The following is a 20149-nucleotide window of genomic DNA, read 5'->3' as shown; positions in this document are numbered from 1 at the left end:
TATACTGTTGTGGAATTCTGCGAAACAGCCACATGCACCACACAATATTGTGAGTTAAAATTTATGTGGAACATTGTGATTATTATTTATATAGCGCCAACAAATTCCGTAGCGCTGTACAATGGGTACACTCATACACACTGACATTTTCTGTGATTTATAGTTCTGAACTATGACACACATTGGCATATGGCACATTGCTGTGACTTCAAATGCTGTGAAACTGAACACTCGTATACAACAAATATTTGTGTGAGTTGATTTTATTGTGCTTTATATTGCTATGATGCACTTGTGCACACAATACATTACTGTGAGCATTATTGCTGTGGGACTCTTAGATACACTTATACATAATACACCACGCTAGCAGTTATTTAGCGTTAAGGCTCTTTGGGGGGCTGGGGGGAATCCTAAACATCATCTTTTACTGTGTTTTATTGCTGTAGAACAATGTACCCTAGATATTTAGATCTCCAACAACAAAAGAGACAGGGGTTGTTGAAAAAGAATGTGGACAGAGGGATTTGTGTGCAGGAGAAAGGGACATTATAATACAACAGTCTACGTATGGAGTTAAATTACGGGAAAGCTATGTGAGTAGTCTGGATAATATCATCGGGGTAGAGTTTGGGAGCAATAAATATCCATCCCATTACAACCCAAAAGTAGCTCTGCTCCAGTCTGCTGGCTAAGCATCAAAGGAAATAGTCCACAACAGCTGTCATGCCAAAGGTAAGCCATGGTTGCTATATAGGCAGCCGATTTCATAATAAGGTTTCACAAGTCCGTGTTTCTTAATCATGCAACCACCAGGGGGCAGCATTGATGTATGGATGTTTATTGCGTAGAAATACAAAGGCTCATTCTGATACCTTCAAGTTCTGAATAACCTTTTGCCACATATATTCGTTGGCACATCCAAAAACACGTTTTCATGATTATTTATCAAGCATTAACTCAGCCCGCAGGACTGTACAATGGGTAGATAAGCCATAAATTATGAAAAATTTAGCAAGATAAGACCAGTACTGATGAAGGCCCTGCTCATGCCGCTTCCTGACAACCTGTTAAAGGACAAATCAAAGTGTTGGTTAATTTTTTACTACAGTGCGAGTGATTTCACGGGTTCCGGGGGGAGGTACAGAGTTACACCACTCGAGATTAGAAGGCCATTTGCTATACAATGCCAGTTTGTTACGCAGAGTCAATTATTGACAGAGTCTTCATGTTTTTTCCATCCCAACGTGATCTACACCATGCCGCCTTATTCTGCTCTGTTACAGTATTCTGCTACCCTAATGCACTACAAAATACTACAGTATTCTTCCTTGTACTCTTCTATACTACCATATCCTGCCCCATGTTACAGTGTACTGCTAACTGCTTCTACTCTGTTGGGCCACACAATACCACATTATTTTCCAGGCCACCGAATACCTGCTGCCCAGTACTGTATTCTTGGATTCACACCGTGCTGATGTACACTGCCTTATGCTGCTTACTTTCTCACTATGCTACTGTATTTTGCTTTACAATGACCTAATTTGCTCTATGTTGCCGTTCTGAGCTCTATTCTATCCCACAATGCTGCATTAGGCTCCATGCTTCCTTATTCTGGCACATACTGCCTTATTCTACACTGGGTTAACCCACGTTGCCTCGTGATACCTTCCTATAAAAAGTATTTTAATTTATTCTAACCCATACTGCAATATTCTGTTAATTCTACCATATGCTAGCACTTCACATTGTGCTTAACCATTCTAAACAGTACTACTGCCCTATCCTCTCCTCACATTTCTCTGTTACGATGTAAGATATATTGGCCTATTCTGCTCAGCGTTGGGCTATTCTACCATAAATTGGCTTATTCTACTCAGTGCTAGACAATTTTAGCATTTGCTGCTCCATTCAAAAGAGTGCTACCCGACTAATCCGGCCTCACTTACCTAGGATTTAAATCACTCTGTATACTACCCTGCTCCATTCAAGCTGTGTTCTGCCTCGCACACCTACATTTCAATAATTGCTGCTTTATTCTTCAAGTGTGATCTGTCCCATATTGATCCTTGTGCCCTGTGCCTCTTCATTCTTCCCCATACTTTTCTATCCAGCTCCATGTTCTCTATTTCTGCCACTAACATATTCTGTGCAGGTTCTACCCTTCCCGGGATGGCCTCTTTCTGTCCTGTGCTGGCTCATTCTACTATGGCTCTATTTTGCTCTGTGTTTCCCTTTACCGATTTATCCTACCATCTATCCTTCATTCTACCGAGTGTAACTTTTTTCTGTGTTATGTCCTGTGCCGTGCTGCTTTGCTCCATGTTGGCCATCGTCTGATAAACACTGGGTTATTCTACTCAATACTGTATACTACTGCCGTACCATGCCCCTTTTGCTGATTTGTACAAGTACGTGACTCTTTTCTATTAGATAAATCACCCCCAATTGCATTATTAAGACTATATTATTATTATTATTGTGGTTGTTGTTATTGCAGAGTGAGGCCACAATCTGCTCATAGAAATCTGCATGGCTCATGCCTGTGTATTCTCAGTGTCTCACTACTAGCTGGGGAACAGCCATCAGTAGGGTCCATGTGACTTTGTATCACACTGAGTGAGGTAAAGATGCTGAGATCAAATTCTCGTTGCTATGGAGACAGCATCGTTAGGACTAATTAGGCCGGGTCCCCAGTGTCTCTGGGTCTCTTTGTTGCTAGGTTACTGGCTACCAGGAATCTCTATTTTAACTCATGATTTGCATACCGCCCATGAAATAAGCCGCCACTGGCAGAGGAGTTTCCGAACCTAGAGCGCCCCGAGGGCTAACAGTACAAGTGCTAAAAAGAATTAAATGACAATGAATGGATGTAAAACAGTGTAAGTTGTAGGCCCGAAGCAGGAAGCAGAAGTGGGAGCATGGCACAGTCTCCCAGCATAAGCTATACAGTATAGTTCTGAAATGAAAGGGTGTAAACAAACCCCAAGTCACTAGATCAACCAATCACAAGCTGCCATGTCATCTCACGATGAGGTCACAGCACTCCACTGACTGCTATGTGAAGCAGATTCCCAGGCTTTGAGGCCTAAGGGCTATTTATCTGCAATGTTTTGCTATGTTGGACAGGACTGAGCAGTTCTGCTTGCATAGTGCATAGTTTAAAGGTGTAACTCAAGTATTCAATGTAAATAACACATTCATACACACACTGAGATACTGTATCATGTTGCATCCTGCCAAGCCCAACCCTGCTCAATTATACACAATCATATACACACCCATCAAACGTTACATCCCACTGCCACCGACCCATTGATAATAAAACTATCGAGAGGTAGGAAACCTTCGGCACTCAGGACGTTGTGCACAAAATCTCCCCTGAAGCTTTGTCAAGATTATGGCTGTAAGTGGATTATGGGAGATGTAGTCCACAACATTTGGAGTGCGGACGGTTTACTGACCTCTGGACTATACACTCACATAAAAAAAAAAAAAATCATAATATACTCCCATCAGACATGTCCCCTATAACAATTCCTGCATTTATACAGAACGAGATACAGCTCTGACAAATGTTACTTGATGATCTCCATTTATAACACCCCATCCAATATCACAAATATTCCCAACTACAATCCCCATATTTAAACGACATTATTACACCCCTGTCCGAAATCACATGTTCTCTACAACTACCCCTGTACTGATACACATTACATTTTCAGTAAAACAAAAACAAAAAAAGCCCTTGTGATTACTTTTCTAGAAACCTATGTTTCTACCCCTACCTTTACCTTTATATTGTGTGTCACATTACCCCACTTCCTCTAGCATGAAAGCTTAAGCCCTCTGTTCCTGTGTGTCCAACTCGTCTGGTTACAATTACGTGTCTGTTAGTCCACCCATTGTGCAGCACTGCGGAACTTGTTGGCGCTTTATACATACCAATATATTATTAACTCTTCTGTACCTTAATCCTTCTAATAATACATATTTATTAACCTTCCATCATTTATAACACCCTCTTGTCCAAAATGCACTGTTTTATTATTTTAAATGATATCTCGGTCACCATATAAAAACTGTTGCTATAGGAGGTGCCGCAAGGATTCTCTGTTGAAGGGGTTCTGTTGGGGGAAATTTTCACATTATTTAGGTGTGTGCGGGCTCCCGATAGACAGGGCTTCATATTGCAGAGGTCTTGTGACATTCGGGCCATGTTTTGCATACTAATCAAATATTGAGGTTTATTCACAAATCAGGTAAGCTGAGCTGGAAAAATAGCCAATGTAAAAAATGTTGCCAATTGGTGGCCTAAAATGATCAATATCCTTGTTAATTCTATGCAAGTCATAGTTGAAGGAACAGCCCAATTGGTTTACACAAGGGTTAAACAGTTCCTGTTCTATTTCCCAACAGGATAGGGTTAATCCTGGCTTGCAATATTATAAGGGGAGGGAGGAAGATATTTTGGGTGGGGCGGATGTGAGTGTCAGCGATACTGGAAGGGGGGCTGGAGAGGAAGCCCACATAGTAACAGTTTGAGGTCTGTCCTACACATGGTCCTGTTTAACAGCATATTTGGGGGAGGGGTAGGGGAGGACAGAAAGCCCTTCATTCCTCCACTAAAAATGCAGAACTTTTCTTGGAAAATGAAAATGGCCAAGAACATTTCCCCCCTGACATGTATTTTACCGTGCACATAGCATGACAATAAAACAATAAAAATATGTTATTTAGGGAAAATCCATTCTCCTGGAATTAGCGGAGAGCCAAATTCTGTAAAATCTGGATTTTCCTCGACAGATTCCAATTCAGTAACGGTCTGATCACGAGTTCTAAGTCTGCTGCACTGTGAATGACTCATCATCAACAATATTTGGCTAAAGAGCTTGCATTCAAATGTGGTGGGCTGTCCGGACGGACTCATGAGAGGCGGAGATGTTTAAACAAACACCCATGTATGTTTACTTTGTGTTACACAACATGCTGACGTTTACTAGAAGAAACACACTTATGTTTGTTTTCTAAACAGAGAATTGCTGGGAACTAAAATACAATTTTGCAATATCAGGCCAAAACAGTGGGAGCTGGGGAAGAATTGTCCAACTGCTCTGCGTGGTTCTTTTAAGTATATTTTGAAAATGTATTGTTTGAATTATCGGCGTGTGTTGGAGGTGAGCCCAAACTGCACAGGATTCCTTACATTAAACCTGCGATAGTCATTTTTGCCACGTCACCCCTCATTGTTCTTGGACTCCATTTCCAATAGATACTCAACCCGCCTTGAGGGTATCATGATTATATTTGCAAGGTAGGAGTTTTCCAGGCAATTTTCACTGGTTTGGCCCAGCAGGGGAATCAATATTAATCAAGACAGTTTCTTTGGGATATTTTCCTGATCGATGAATTAGTAATTAATTTCACCCAAGCAGCACACAAATTATACATTTTGCATGGCAACACATTTCATGTACCGCCTAGTAACATGAAAAAGGTTTACGTGTTCAGTAAAGCATGGTGGATCTCTCAAAATTAGCCATCTCTGTATTAAAGTAGTAGTAGCTATAATAATGCATGCCTGACACCAACACTGTTCCTCTGCCCGACGATGTAAAGGGTTAAAAACCCTTTTTATCCCACTCACCTAATTCCAGCTCTGAGGTCCCTAGGCACTGGGTCACACTCCACCCTCTCAGACGTCAGCCGATGGGAGGAACTAATGCACATGCGCGGGGCACACATTAAGCGTTCATTATAGGAAAGCATTGCCTCAATGCTTTCCTATGGGGTTTTCCTTAACGCTGGATGTCCTCATGCAAAGCAGAGTCAAACTCTGTGAAACTCCAGGAAGTGCCTCTGGTGGCGGTATGGTAGACAGTCAATAGAGGCAGCCTTAACCCTGCAATGTAAACATCACGGTTTCTCTAAAACCACAATGTTTTACAGTGCAGGACTACGGGGGACAGGGATTCAATTCTAAAGGCATTTTCATCTGTACATCGAGCAAGCAATTTCGCTAACAAATGTATAGATTTGACAGAATTGAAGGTCTATTTGACCCCGCCCCCGCAGGCATTTTGGTGCTGCCGATGTCTGTCTGTATATAGGTCGCCTACCGCATCGCCGTTTTCCAAGATTCAGCAGTGGGACCACACATGCGCTCCACAGTCATCCCACTCCGTTTGGTCACCATCACCATTCTGATTTCCAGGCATTGGAAAAGCCATCTGAAGCTTTCCCAAACAGAAGCAATGCAGGAAGGTATCTCCACGCCCAATGAAGATGGGCTCATGGCAGAGTTGGAACGATGGAGGAGGAGGAGAGTATGTTTGGGGGGGGGGGGGGGGGGGGGGGAATAAAAATAAAAAATTATAAAGTTTCATTCAAACAGATTATTTTTTTTATATATTTATATATATATATATACATACATATACACACACACACACACTTTACATAATTATTTTTAGAGAAATGTTATTACAGAATTACAAGTGCACTTTAATTATTTCTTTTCCATCCATATCCCCCTCTCTCTATAACCCAACAATTTCCCCCATACTCCCTTCATATTGAATTACGATTTACCAGCTCTCACAAACAACCCATCATTTCCTCGCTTTTCTTATCACTTGCTCTGTCTCCAAATCTTTCTAAAATGTACTCTTCCTGCATATTCACATTACTCTACATTTTGTCCACTCATTTTCACTGACTTTATTAAAAATTCTCCATTAATGCTTTCTTCTCATTTCCCCTGCCTCCATCTATCACACGTTATCTACATCCCCATTCTCCCTATGTTTAATATTTCTAAATATTTCAATTGGACAAGCTGATGCAAGCTTTAATTTTAGGAGCATGTGGCCAGTGACGATTTAGGCAACTTACTTGTAATTTATGCCACAACAATGTAATGTAGACCAAGAACAATGTATCTTATTCACACAGGCGGATTTCTAAACACATTTATTGTAGTTTAATGACTGTACTTTTAGTATTGTTGCTTTGTAGCACTGTTAAACACTAAGACACATCAACAATGCAGAGTTCTTGGAAAAGAGGGACATTGCGATAGAAATAGGGACTGTTCCATTTAAATAGGGACCCTTGGGAGGTATGGTATTTCCCCATTGTGATCGTTTTCTCTCTCTGCTCTCACTCTGTCACCATCATTTCCGGTCTATCCCTCCAACCTCCATAACATTTCCAGTCCCTCTCCTTCCCTTTACACCTCTCTTATCCCTGTCATTTGTTCTACCTCCATTTTTCCTGCATCCTTATCTATCATTCTGTTTTTACTCTTTCCCCTTGTCACCGAAGCCTGACCATAAATGAGTAGGCAAAGGTTTTTTTTCCCTCCAAATTAGCACTTTTAATCTAAATACGCCGCTTAGATTTTAATTTGAAATGTAGTATTTAGTCAATAAACTTCCAATTTCTCTCTCTTTCTCCCTGCCTATATCTTTACCCTTTTTGCAACTCATTGTCGCCTTTGTTTTCATTTTCTCAATTTGTCCTTCCTGTCGATCTTCCTTCCCTCTCTCCCTTTTCTTTTCCTCCTCGCCTCTTTCCTTATCACACTCTGTCGCTTTTCCCTCAGTATTTAGAACATATAAAATTGTAGCAAGTCGTACCAAAGTTTAGAAATATTAAATCGGTGACTATATAACTGGACACACGGTTGCAGGATTGTGACAATACAGAATATCAATAAGATTTTTTATAAAAATAATTCTTCTGGCTCTATTCTCCTATTTAAACTTTCTTATTTATATTCTTCCTATCACAATCCTCTTTTTCTTAAAATCTATCCGTCTCTCCCTCCTCTTCTCTCCACTGCTCTCTTCTCCCCATCATTCTCTGCTCCTCCCATCTTGCTTCCTTCCCCTCTATCTGAGGCCACAACTGTGGAATTCATTGACGTCAGCAAATCTATTCCTGGACTGGCTTTATATTCTGTTTATTTATTTCCTGACAACTTCCATGAACACAGTGACCCAATCCCCCTCCTAATCTCCCTTCCCCTCTGCTAATACCCCAGTCTCTCCTAATCACGCCTCTGCGTCTTCCCATCTCCCCTCTCCCTATCTCCTCCTTCAGCAGCACAGCTTCCTCTGATAGAAAACAGGCCCCAGTAAGGGCAGAGAGCACGGAATGCTCAGATCCATTCTTAAATAGCTAAAAAGCATAGTGCACACCGAAACAGCTCACATATACAATGCACCTACTAACCAACCACCGATACTTTGTAACTTACAGTGTAACTAATCTAACTGGGCATTTTCCAAATACTCGACATATATCTGTGCTAATTCCCATGAAACGTACCTATCTGATACTGCTTGAGAACATATTTATAAGGGACACTGGATACTATAAGCACTGTAATAATTTCTTCTGGTTAAATTTGCTATCGCGCCTTGAGTTCTTTGGTGTGATCCCTTTATTCAGCGTCAAAACATTTTTGAGCAGTTTAACACTAAATAAGGGTCCCTGGCCACCAACAGTCCAGACCCAACTGAAGGTGTGGCTAAGGTAGGGATTACACTCTAGTCATACCGGTTCATACCAACAATGGTGGCTATAATCGACTAAAAAGCGAGGAGCTGACACTTTTAGCCAATCACAGCCACCTGTTGCTGCTCAGGCTAAAGTTTCCTCATTTGCAGCACAGTGAGGCATTGGCTGCCGGGACTGCTGTTTAGCATTAAAACATTTAAAAAACAGTTTAATGCTGAATGTAAGGATGGCATCAGAGACTCAAGACACTATAACTACAACAATGAGATGAACACTGCCCAAAAAATACAAGGAAAAAAACAAAACACTTTAATTTATTTCATAGGGTGACTCAGCTGCGACAGCGGTAGTTCCGCCAGTGAATACAGTTCCATAGGCCATGTCCATCATTCTGGTCCAATTCCTAGGAACTTCCCTAACCTTGCCAGTGATTTATTAGGGCTAGTTCCCAGGAAGCCACTTATAATAAATCATGGTATCAATATGCTGATGTGGGAGTACTTATATGGAATGTACTGTTGCATTAGTACTTAGAGTGTCTCTGTTTGCTGGTGTGGTGTGATCACATAGTCTCTCTGTATGTAGAATGTGTGTTATATGGTACTGTTATACTGTAACAGTTTTCTGACCTGTGTCTAGTAACACTAGGATACATCTCCCCCTAGTCATTGCGTATTCAGTAAGTGTTGTTGCTCTGTCTCTGTACTTGTGATTGTGCACAGTGTCACTGTGTGCTGGAATGTGAGTATCTACAATGGGGAAGATTTACTAAAGTGTTCTGTTCTAAAAAGGGATTTAAAGTACTAAAAATGGAACAATCGTAAATGTAAAGCAGTGAACCAGCAGAGGCATATTCCATTCGTGACTCCTCTCCTTTTACATTAATTTACAACAAAACACTGATTAATCTCCTTCAGTGTGTGTGTTAATTGTGTTTAACTGCCTCTGTATTCAGGAATGTCAGCAGTATTTCTGTGACTGAGTTTAGTGTGTGTGTGTGATTACACGATCTGTATTTCTTTACGGCTGTTTGAGTGAGATTGGTGCAAAAACGTGTTAACACAGTATCTGCATGTTGTAGAGAGTAGTGATATCATGTATACAGTACTTTGGATATCTACGTAGAGGAGTAGGAAAGAGTTAGCAAGTCACTGGCATAGCTGCATAAACAGAAACAAATTTACCTCCTAAATGACAGAGAAATGAGCCATGAGACTCCAGAAGCATGAGCTATACACAAAAAACTGCTTCATTAAGCTAAAGTTGTTTTGGTGACTATAATGTCCCTTTAACCCCTTAAAGGGACACTCCAGGCAGCCCTTTTTACTCTCCTCGTTCCAGCGCTGGGAGCCTTGTGAAGCCGCACCCCCTATTTCGTCAAAGTGACGAAATAGGCAGGCACGAGCAGGGAGCAATCAGACGCTTCCATTTGGAAGCGTCATTGCTCCCTTGTGCGCATGCGCGGCTTCGCCGAACATGCACACATACCGCCCTATGAAGTCCTGAGCGCACTACCGCGCATGCGCGTGGTGTGCGCGGCCGCGAGCTGAGCTCACCGCTCAGGTCGCGGTCTTTGGCCGCCCCCTCTCCTCTGCTGACAGGCAGGAGAGAGAAAGTGCGCACACAGTGCCCTCTCTCTCCAGCACACGTATTTTAATACGTCTGACGTGTACAGGGCCTTTTTAGGGCCCTGCATGATAGGAAGTCCCTCTTGTGGCCGTCTGAGTGACGGCCACTGGAGGTATTCCTATCAATCAATGTAAACACTGTATTTTCTCTGAAAATACAGTGTTTACATTAGATTGCCTGCAGGGAGCTATAGATCTCACCTGAACAACCTCATTAAGCTGTAGTTGTTCAGGTGACTATAGTGTCCCTTTAAGGACTGAGTCAAATGTACACGTTTTGATCAAAATAAAGCGTAAACAAAACCTAAAAATTTGACTATATGTCTGTTAAACAGTAATTCACCTTTTTCATATTAAGTGCACCCACACTTATTATAGCACGCCTGCCGTCCTTAAGTTGTTAAAGAACCCCTAAAGGCAGTAAATTGGTCTGGGAGCAGTGGCCCTTTTGTTTGAATCCTGCAATGTTAAAAATTAGTTTTGTAGAAAACGCAATGTTTTTATTTTAGGGTTAAACTAAGCTGTAGTTGCTGCCTTGCTGAAACCGCCAATAGAGGGTGTGTCCTCTGTGATCAACTGATTGGCGCAGCACTGAGATGTGCCCTGCATGTGCGCTAGACTCCCAATGTTTACCTATAGGGATACATTGGATTGGCTGAGATAATCAATCGTGATGATACCAGGGAAGTGGAGCAGCCGCTGAAAAACCTGTGTGGCGAGGCTGTAAAGGGAAGTAAAACTCATCTACTTCAAAAACACGTAGGTGGTTATAGTGTTTGTTTTTCTTTAACCCCTTAAGGACCAAACTTCTGGGGAAAAAAAAGGGATTTATGACATGTCATGTGTCCTTAAGGGGTTAAAGGCTCCTAAAACACAAAAAAAAAGCATTAACTAGTTGAGCCTAGGTCAGGATGCCAGAAAATTGTATAAATCAGAAAACAAGCCAAGAGTCGGTACAGGCAACAAACAAAGAATAGTCAATAAACGAGCCAGGTCAGGAATAATATATACCGATCGAATAGTCAGAGCCAAGCAGTATCTCACAAATTCAGCAGCACACACTCAAACTGCTAAACTATGTTTGGGCACTGAGACACGGGACTGCTGGCTATTTATAGCCCTTCCCAAGTGTATCCCATGAGCTTCTGTAAAACACACGGGGAAATTGGCGCCATCATTGGAGGGAATTAGAATTTTGTCAATAAATGGCACGCGTTTTAGAGCACTTGGAGCCAGATAAGCTAAAAAGCTCACGTGGATGACACCGCATCATTTAAACACCTAAGAGTGTCTGTGTGGGCTGGTGTGTGAGTATTTACTCCGAATTATTATTATTTATATAGCGCCAACATATTCCGCAGCGCTTTACAATTATAGAATGGGGATATTTGACAACAAGAGGGGAAGAATGCCCTAAGAGATGTACGTTAGTGTTTGAGTGTATTTACACTGTAACAGTGTGCTGTTGTGTTCTTGTAGTTACACTAGATCTGTGTGCTAGTTATTCTATAGCTGTGAAATGGGGTGGTAGTATATTTACACGGTTTGTGTTTGCTAATGTCTGAACGTGGTTACACTGTATCTGAACAGGTGAGTGAGTAGTTAGACTATGTGAGTATGGTTACACTGTATATTTGTGCTGCTATGTGGTTATAGTGTGTGTAATTACATTGCCTCAGTATTTTGGTGTGCGAGTAGATACGTTGTGTCACTAAGTCTGTGTGAGTGTGGTTACACATTCTCTTCATGTGTAAATAGTTACACTGCCAGGGTTATTAACTAAATAACTGCATTTCAAATTTAAGGTAAAAGTAGCCGAACTGGCACAATTCTCTAAGTCTGCTACTCTGGCCTTAAAAATTCTCTTTGAATGCTCACTTTGTTATATAAACCAGTGTATCTGCAAGCCAGGGTTTGAGAATAGTTGCATGTGTTCTTTGTGATGGTATGTGGGTCGTTACACTGGGGAAGATTTATCAACGTGTCGCAGAGTGAATCTGTTGCTTTTTTTCCCTTTGCTTCTTTGGTGCCCCAATCATTATTTTTTAGTGTATGTCAACTCTACAAAGCGGCAACAGATTTATTAATTGTACTGTAATTGTGTCTCTAGAAAACCTTCCCTCTAGGTATGGTGGTCTTCTGGAATGGATATTTCTGTTAAAAATTGCAGAGTTTAGGTAGAGAAAATCCAATACTTTCCAAGACAATTTTAGAATAATTTAAAGGGACACTATAAATCACCAGAACAACTACAGCTTATTGAATTTATTCTGGCGGGTAGAATCATTACCTTCAGGCATTTTGCAATGAACACTGTGTTTTCAGAGAAAATGCAGTGTTTATATTACAGCCTAGTGATACCTCCCACTGGCCACTCCTCAGATGGCTGCTAGAGGTGCTTCCTGGGGTAGTGCTGCACAATGTGCAGTACTGCCATTCAGGGTCTCCAACACTGAACTTTCCTTGATTTAATGCATCTCTATGAGGAGATGCTGATCAGCCAGGGGTGTGTTTGGCTTGTGCTGGTTCTGCCCCTGATCTGCCTCTTTGACAGTCTCAGCCAATCCTATGGGATAGTATTGTGATTGGCTAAGAGAATCACTTCTGATGATGTCAGGCAAGCAGGCAGATCAGGGGCAGAGCCAGCAGCTGCAGAATTGAACAAAAGTAAGATTTTACTATATTTAGGGGGATACGAGAGGGGGGATAGGGGGATAGATGGTGTTTTTAAACGCTATAGGGTCAGGCATACATGTTTGTGTTCCTGACCCTATAGTGTTCCTTTAATAAATACAGGCAGATAAACCAAAAAATAGAGACTTTGAAATGTCTCTCCCGTTGTATCTGTATGCAAGTGTGGTAACACTGTGTTTTTGTGTTGGTATGACAGATACTTCACAGCTCTATGCTGGTGTGTGAGTGCAATGATCACTTCATCGTTATGGTTTGTTTATGTAGTTATATGGTAACTGTGTGCCAGTTTGTAAATGTTATCACATGGTCTGTTTTCATGTGGTATGTGATTAGCTACACTAGGGGAGATTTATCAATGTGTTCTGAGTTCTAAGACTTACTAATGGAATGTACTTTTCAGTTCCACTGGTTTCCATGGTGATTGTCCTATGTCTAATACTTTAGTTAACTTTTTAGAACTGAACACGGAGATCTCACCCCTAATGTATCTGTGTGCGAGAGTAAGCCGTTACTTTAGCCGTGTGATGGTTTGTGAGGGTAATTACAGTCTCTTTGTGCTGGTGTGTGTGAGCAGTTACAATGTATATGTGTGTGTTATTCCATATACCTGTACGTTATAAATTACAGAATTGCCGAACAGTGCATTGAGATATATATTCAGATAAGCATTTCTATAGCTACTTGTAGCTGTAACTTGTTTATGGGGGACTGCCTTAATGGACTGCTATCCGAGAACAGTGGTTTGTTTAAGTGCCTTTTCTAGTGCAGTGGACAAAAAGGTACCTCTGATGACTAGTTGCATAAGCCATACAGCATTACGGAGGCTGGTAGTAATTGTGGCTGTCTGGTAAGTGCGCAGTAAATGTGTTTTGCTCCGGGAAGTCTGGTTCAGCAATCAAAACATGTCTTTACAGTGAGCTGAATTGTAAATCCAGTATATCATACACGTCTAAGACATCTCTAAGCATTGTTGTTGTTTTTTTTTTTTTTTTTTTTTAGTTAAAGGCATTATAAATCAAAACAAAAATTTAAAGTCTGTTATTCTGCTAAGTTTAATTTCTGAACACTGAAACGTTATAAAACGCTCCGCAGCAGACACCTGTAAATCACAGTATATCCGAGAGCGTGTTGTGGAATTGGGTGAATGTACAGAAACACAACCAGGGTGTAGAGAAGGGGAACTAGTGGAGGTTATTGCAAGATTTTAGATCAGATTTATACTGTATGGTGGAAGGAAAGTTTTAGAATTGGTTCTCGCTATCTTCCCACATGAGGCGTAGCCAGCCAGCTCTGTAACCATCGAGGGTTAAACTGGAGAACCATTTCTGTCCTGTACAGCCCCCACCACTTAATTCCTGGCGTGTCTGCGCCAACCATCAGCCAGGAAAGTCAGGCACCGTGCCAGCCCAAAGTCTGGAAAACACGAGAGGGGCGGGAGGAACATGAGCAAAACATCACCCAAAATATTTCATCTCCTTCATTCAAAGACCTAGAAAGCCAAATCCTGCCCCTACTCTGGCCCCTGAGAGGGGAGAAAAAGGCACTTATTTTGCTCATTTGCTCATGCCAGGGAAGCAGGGTGGTAGGGCATATATTTATAAAGAACTGTGGAGCGGGATGGGGGGGGGGGAATATTTATCTTGCATTGGCGACATGATGGGGAGGCAGATATTCATATAGCATCAATCATAGTATTGGATAGTAAAGATACTCAAACAGCATTGATAATGGAAGAAGAAAGTGTAGATGCTCATTCTTCACTGGCCAGAGGGGAAAGGAGGCTCATACTCACCTGGCAAAAAGGGGTACAAATGCCCACACTCCCCTAGTAGGGGGTATAGATACCCACGCTCCCCTGGCAAAGGGGGTGCGGGCAGATAGTTATACTCGATTGGCAATGGGGTGGCACATACACAGACTGCTCCAGGGATGATGGAGGAGTTTCTGACTTCGCCGTGGGGGTGGGTTTGGGAGTCATTTTACAATGGCCACATGGGACACAGATTCTCATATTCATACTGATTTAAGGGAATAGCAGGTTTTCAAAAAGAAATATGGGATTCCAACTAAAAAAATAATTATTGAAAATAAAGTATTAAGTAATATGGAACAATGCATGCACCAGCCCATATACTCATGTTTTCTTTCTTTCCATCTCACCTGTGTGCTCTCTACCAGCCCTCCTGCACCCGTTACCTGCTCTCTACCAGCCCTCCTGCACCCGTTGCCTGCTCTCCACCAGCTCTCCTGCACCCGTTGCCTGCTCTCAACCAGCTCTCCTGCACCCGTTGCCTCCTCTCCACCAGCTCTCCTGCACCCGTTGCCTGCTCTCAACCAGCTCTCCTGCACCCGTTGCCTGCTCTCAACCAGCTCTCCTGCACCCGTTGCCTGCTCTCAACCAGCTCTCCTGCACCCGTTGCCTCCTCTCCACCAGCTCTCCTGCACCCGTTGCCTGCTCTCAACCAGCTCTCCTGCACCCGTTGCCTGCTCTCAACCAGCTCTCCTGCACCCGTTGCCTGCTCTCAACCAGCTCTCCTGCACCCGTTGCCTGCTCTCAACCAGCTCTCCTGCACCCGTTGCCTGCTCTCAACCAGCTCTCCTGCACCCGTTGCCTGCTCTCAACCAGCTCTCCTGCACCCGTTGCCTGCTCTCAACCAGCTCTCCTGCACCCGTTGCCTGCTCTCCACCAGCTCTCCTGCACCCGTTGCCTGCTCTCAACCAGCTCTCCTGCACCCGTTGCCTGCTCTCAACCAGCTCTCCTGCACCCGTTGCCTGCTCTCAACCAGCTCTCCTGCACCCGTTGCCTGCTCTCAACCAGCTCTCCTGCACCCGTTGCCTGCTCTCAACCAGCTCTCCTGCACCCGTTGCCTGCTCTCAACCAGCTCTCCTGCACCCGTTGCCTGCTCTCAACCAGCTCTCCTGCACCCGTTGCCTGCTCTCAACCAGCTCTCCTGCACCCGTTGCCTGCTCTCAACCAGCTCTCCTGCACCCGTTGCCTGCTCTCAACCAGCTCTCCTGCACCCGTTGCCTGCTCTCAACCAGCTCTCCTGCACCCGTTGCCTGCTCTCAACCAGCTCTCCTGCACCCGTTGCCTGCTCTCAACCAGCTCTCCTGCACCCGTTGCCTGCTCTCAACCAGCTCTCCTGCACCCGTTGCCTGCTCTCAACCAGCTCTCCTGCACCCGTTGCCTGCTCTCAACCAGCTCTCCTGCACCCGTTGCCTGCTCTCAACCAGCTCTCCTGCACCCGTTGCCTGCTCTCAACCAGCTCTCCTGCACCCGTTGCCTGCTCTCAACCAGCTCTCCTGCACCCGTTGCCTGCTCTCAACCAGCTCTCCTGCACCCGTTGCCTGCTCTCAACCAGCTCTCCTGCACCCGTTGCCTGCTCTCAACCAGCTCTCCTGCACCCGTTGCCTGCTCTCAACCAGCTCTCCTGCACCCGTTGCCTGCTCTCAACCAGCTCTCCTGCACCCGTTGCCTGCTCTCAACCAGCTCTCCTGCACCCGTTGCCTGCTCTCAACCAGCTCTCCTGCACCCGTTGCCTGCTCTCAACCAGCTCTCCTGCACCCGTTGCCTGCTCTCAACCAGCTCTCCTGCACCCGTTGCCTGCTCTCAACCAGCTCTCCTGCACCCGTTGCCTGCTCTCAACCAGCTCTCCTGCACCCGTTGCCTGCTCTCAACCAGCTCTCCTGCACCCGTTGCCTGCTCTCAACCAGCTCTCCTGCACCCGTTGCCTGCTCTCAACCAGCTCTCCTGCACCCGTTGCCTGCTCTCAACCAGCTCTCCTGCACCCGTTGCCTGCTCTCAACCAGCTCTCCTGCACCCGTTGCCTGCTCTCAACCAGCTCTCCTGCACCCGTTGCCTGCTCTCAACCAGCTCTCCTGCACCCGTTGCCTGCTCTCAACCAGCTCTCCTGCACCCGTTGCCTGCTCTCAACCAGCTCTCCTGCACCCGTTGCCTGCTCTCAACCAGCTCTCCTGCACCCGTTGCCTGCTCTCAACCAGCTCTCCTGCACCCGTTGCCTGCTCTCAACCAGCTCTCCTGCACCCGTTGCCTGCTCTCAACCAGCTCTCCTGCACCCGTTGCCTGCTCTCAACCAGCTCTCCTGCACCCGTTGCCTGCTCTCAACCAGCTCTCCTGCACCCGTTGCCTGCTCTCAACCAGCTCTCCTGCACCCGTTGCCTGCTCTCAACCAGCTCTCCTGCACCCGTTGCCTGCTCTCAACCAGCTCTCCTGCACCCGTTGCCTGCTCTCAACCAGCTCTCCTGCACCCGTTGCCTGCTCTCAACCAGCTCTCCTGCACCCGTTGCCTGCTCTCAACCAGCTCTCCTGCACCCGTTGCCTGCTCTCAACCAGCTCTCCTGCACCCGTTGCCTGCTCTCAACCAGCTCTCCTGCACCCGTTGCCTGCTCTCAACCAGCTCTCCTGCACCCGTTGCCTGCTCTCAACCAGCTCTCCTGCACCCGTTGCCTGCTCTCAACCAGCTCTCCTGCACCCGTTGCCTGCTCTCAACCAGCTCTCCTGCACCCGTTGCCTGCTCTCAACCAGCTCTCCTGCACCCGTTGCCTGCTCTCAACCAGCTCTCCTGCACCCGTTGCCTGCTCTCAACCAGCTCTCCTGCACCCGTTGCCTGCTCTCAACCAGCTCTCCTGCACCCGTTGCCTGCTCTCAACCAGCTCTCCTGCACCCGTTGCCTGCTCTCAACCAGCTCTCCTGCACCCGTTGCCTGCTCTCAACCAGCTCTCCTGCACCCGTTGCCTGCTCTCAACCAGCTCTCCTGCACCCGTTGCCTGCTCTCAACCAGCTCTCCTGCACCCGTTGCCTGCTCTCAACCAGCTCTCCTGCACCCGTTGCCTGCTCTCAACCAGCTCTCCTGCACCCGTTGCCTGCTCTCAACCAGCTCTCCTGCACCCGTTGCCTGCTCTCAACCAGCTCTCCTGCACCCGTTGCCTGCTCTCAACCAGCTCTCCTGCACCCGTTGCCTGCTCTCAACCAGCTCTCCTGCACCCGTTGCCTGCTCTCAACCAGCTCTCCTGCACCCGTTGCCTGCTCTCAACCAGCTCTCCTGCACCCGTTGCCTGCTCTCAACCAGCTCTCCTGCACCCGTTGCCTGCTCTCAACCAGCTCTCCTGCACCCGTTGCCTGCTCTCAACCAGCTCTCCTGCACCCGTTGCCTGCTCTCAACCAGCTCTCCTGCACCCGTTGCCTGCTCTCAACCAGCTCTCCTGCACCCGTTGCCTGCTCTCAACCAGCTCTCCTGCACCCGTTGCCTGCTCTCAACCAGCTCTCCTGCACCCGTTGCCTGCTCTCAACCAGCTCTCCTGCACCCGTTGCCTGCTCTCAACCAGCTCTCCTGCACCCGTTGCCTGCTCTCAACCAGCTCTCCTGCACCCGTTGCCTGCTCTCAACCAGCTCTCCTGCACCCGTTGCCTGCTCTCAACCAGCTCTCCTGCACCCGTTGCCTGCTCTCAACCAGCTCTCCTGCACCCGTTGCCTGCTCTCAACCAGCTCTCCTGCACCCGTTGCCTGCTCTCAACCAGCTCTCCTGCACCCGTTGCCTGCTCTCAACCAGCTCTCCTGCACCCGTTGCCTGCTCTCAACCAGCTCTCCTGCACCCGTTGCCTGCTCTCAACCAGCTCTCCTGCACCCGTTGCCTGCTCTCAACCAGCTCTCCTGCACCCGTTGCCTGCTCTCAACCAGCTCTCCTGCACCCGTTGCCTGCTCTCAACCAGCTCTCCTGCACCCGTTGCCTGCTCTCAACCAGCTCTCCTGCACCCGTTGCCTGCTCTCAACCAGCTCTCCTGCACCCGTTGCCTGCTCTCAACCAGCTCTCCTGCACCCGTTGCCTGCTCTCAACCAGCTCTCCTGCACCCGTTGCCTGCTCTCAACCAGCTCTCCTGCACCCGTTGCCTGCTCTCAACCAGCTCTCCTGCACCCGTTGCCTGCTCTCAACCAGCTCTCCTGCACCCGTTGCCTGCTCTCAACCAGCTCTCCTGCACCCGTTGCCTGCTCTCAACCAGCTCTCCTGCACCCGTTGCCTGCTCTCAACCAGCTCTCCTGCACCCGTTGCCTGCTCTCAACCAGCTCTCCTGCACCCGTTGCCTGCTCTCAACCAGCTCTCCTGCACCCGTTGCCTGCTCTCAACCAGCTCTCCTGCACCCGTTGCCTGCTCTCAACCAGCTCTCCTGCACCCGTTGCCTGCTCTCAACCAGCTCTCCTGCACCCGTTGCCTGCTCTCAACCAGCTCTCCTGCACCCGTTGCCTGCTCTCAACCAGCTCTCCTGCACCCGTTGCCTGCTCTCAACCAGCTCTCCTGCACCCGTTGCCTGCTCTCAACCAGCTCTCCTGCACCCGTTGCCTGCTCTCAACCAGCTCTCCTGCACCCGTTGCCTGCTCTCAACCAGCTCTCCTGCACCCGTTGCCTGCTCTCAACCAGCTCTCCTGCACCCGTTGCCTGCTCTCAACCAGCTCTCCTGCACCCGTTGCCTGCTCTCAACCAGCTCTCCTGCACCCGTTGCCTGCTCTCAACCAGCTCTCCTGCACCCGTTGCCTGCTCTCAACCAGCTCTCCTGCACCCGTTGCCTGCTCTCAACCAGCTCTCCTGCACCCGTTGCCTGCTCTCAACCAGCTCTCCTGCACCCGTTGCCTGCTCTCAACCAGCTCTCCTGCACCCGTTGCCTGCTCTCAACCAGCTCTCCTGCACCCGTTGCCTGCTCTCAACCACCTCTCCTGCACCCGTTGCCTGCTCTCAACCACCTCTCCTGCACCCGTTGCCTGCTCTCAACCACCTCTCCTGCACCCGTTGCCTGCTCTCAACCACCTCTCCTGCACCCGTTGCCTGCTCTCAACCACCTCTCCTGCACCCGTTGCCTGCTCTCAACCACCTCTCCTGCACCCGTTGCCTGCTCTCAACCACCTCTCCTGCACCCGTTGCCTGCTCTCAACCACCTCTCCTGCACCCGTTGCCTGCTCTCAACCACCTCTCCTGCACCCGTTGCCTGCTCTCAACCACCTCTCCTGCACCCGTTGCCTGCTCTCAACCACCTCTCCTGCACCCGTTGCCTGCTCTCAACCACCTCTCCTGCACCCGTTGCCTGCTCTCAACCACCTCTCCTGCACCCGTTGCCTGCTCTCAACCACCTCTCCTGCACCCGTTGCCTGCTCTCAACCACCTCTCCTGCACCCGTTGCCTGCTCTCAACCACCTCTCCTGCACCCGTTGCCTGCTCTCAACCACCTCTCCTGCACCCGTTGCCTGCTCTCAACCACCTCTCCTGCACCCGTTGCCTGCTCTCAAC

General features: G+C 46.9%; 1 protein-coding gene across 1 annotated transcript in view; it reads right to left on the bottom strand.

Moving 5' to 3' along the window:
* The window catches only part of CIPC (CLOCK interacting pacemaker), a 29297-nt gene extending 23518 nt beyond the window's left edge, over positions 1–5779 (bottom strand). Inside the window, exon 1 of the mRNA XM_063439654.1 lies at positions 5654–5779. The gene's annotated coding sequence lies outside the window, so the exon portion shown is untranslated. The remainder of the gene's footprint in view (positions 1–5653) is intronic.
* Between the last annotated feature and the right edge of the window lie 14370 nt (positions 5780–20149).

The sequence above is a fragment of the Pelobates fuscus genome, chromosome 13, assembly GCF_036172605.1.
Source record: "Pelobates fuscus isolate aPelFus1 chromosome 13, aPelFus1.pri, whole genome shotgun sequence".
Lineage (NCBI taxonomy): Eukaryota > Metazoa > Chordata > Amphibia > Anura > Pelobatidae > Pelobates > Pelobates fuscus.
This window is presented reverse-complemented; position numbering and strand designations above follow the sequence as displayed.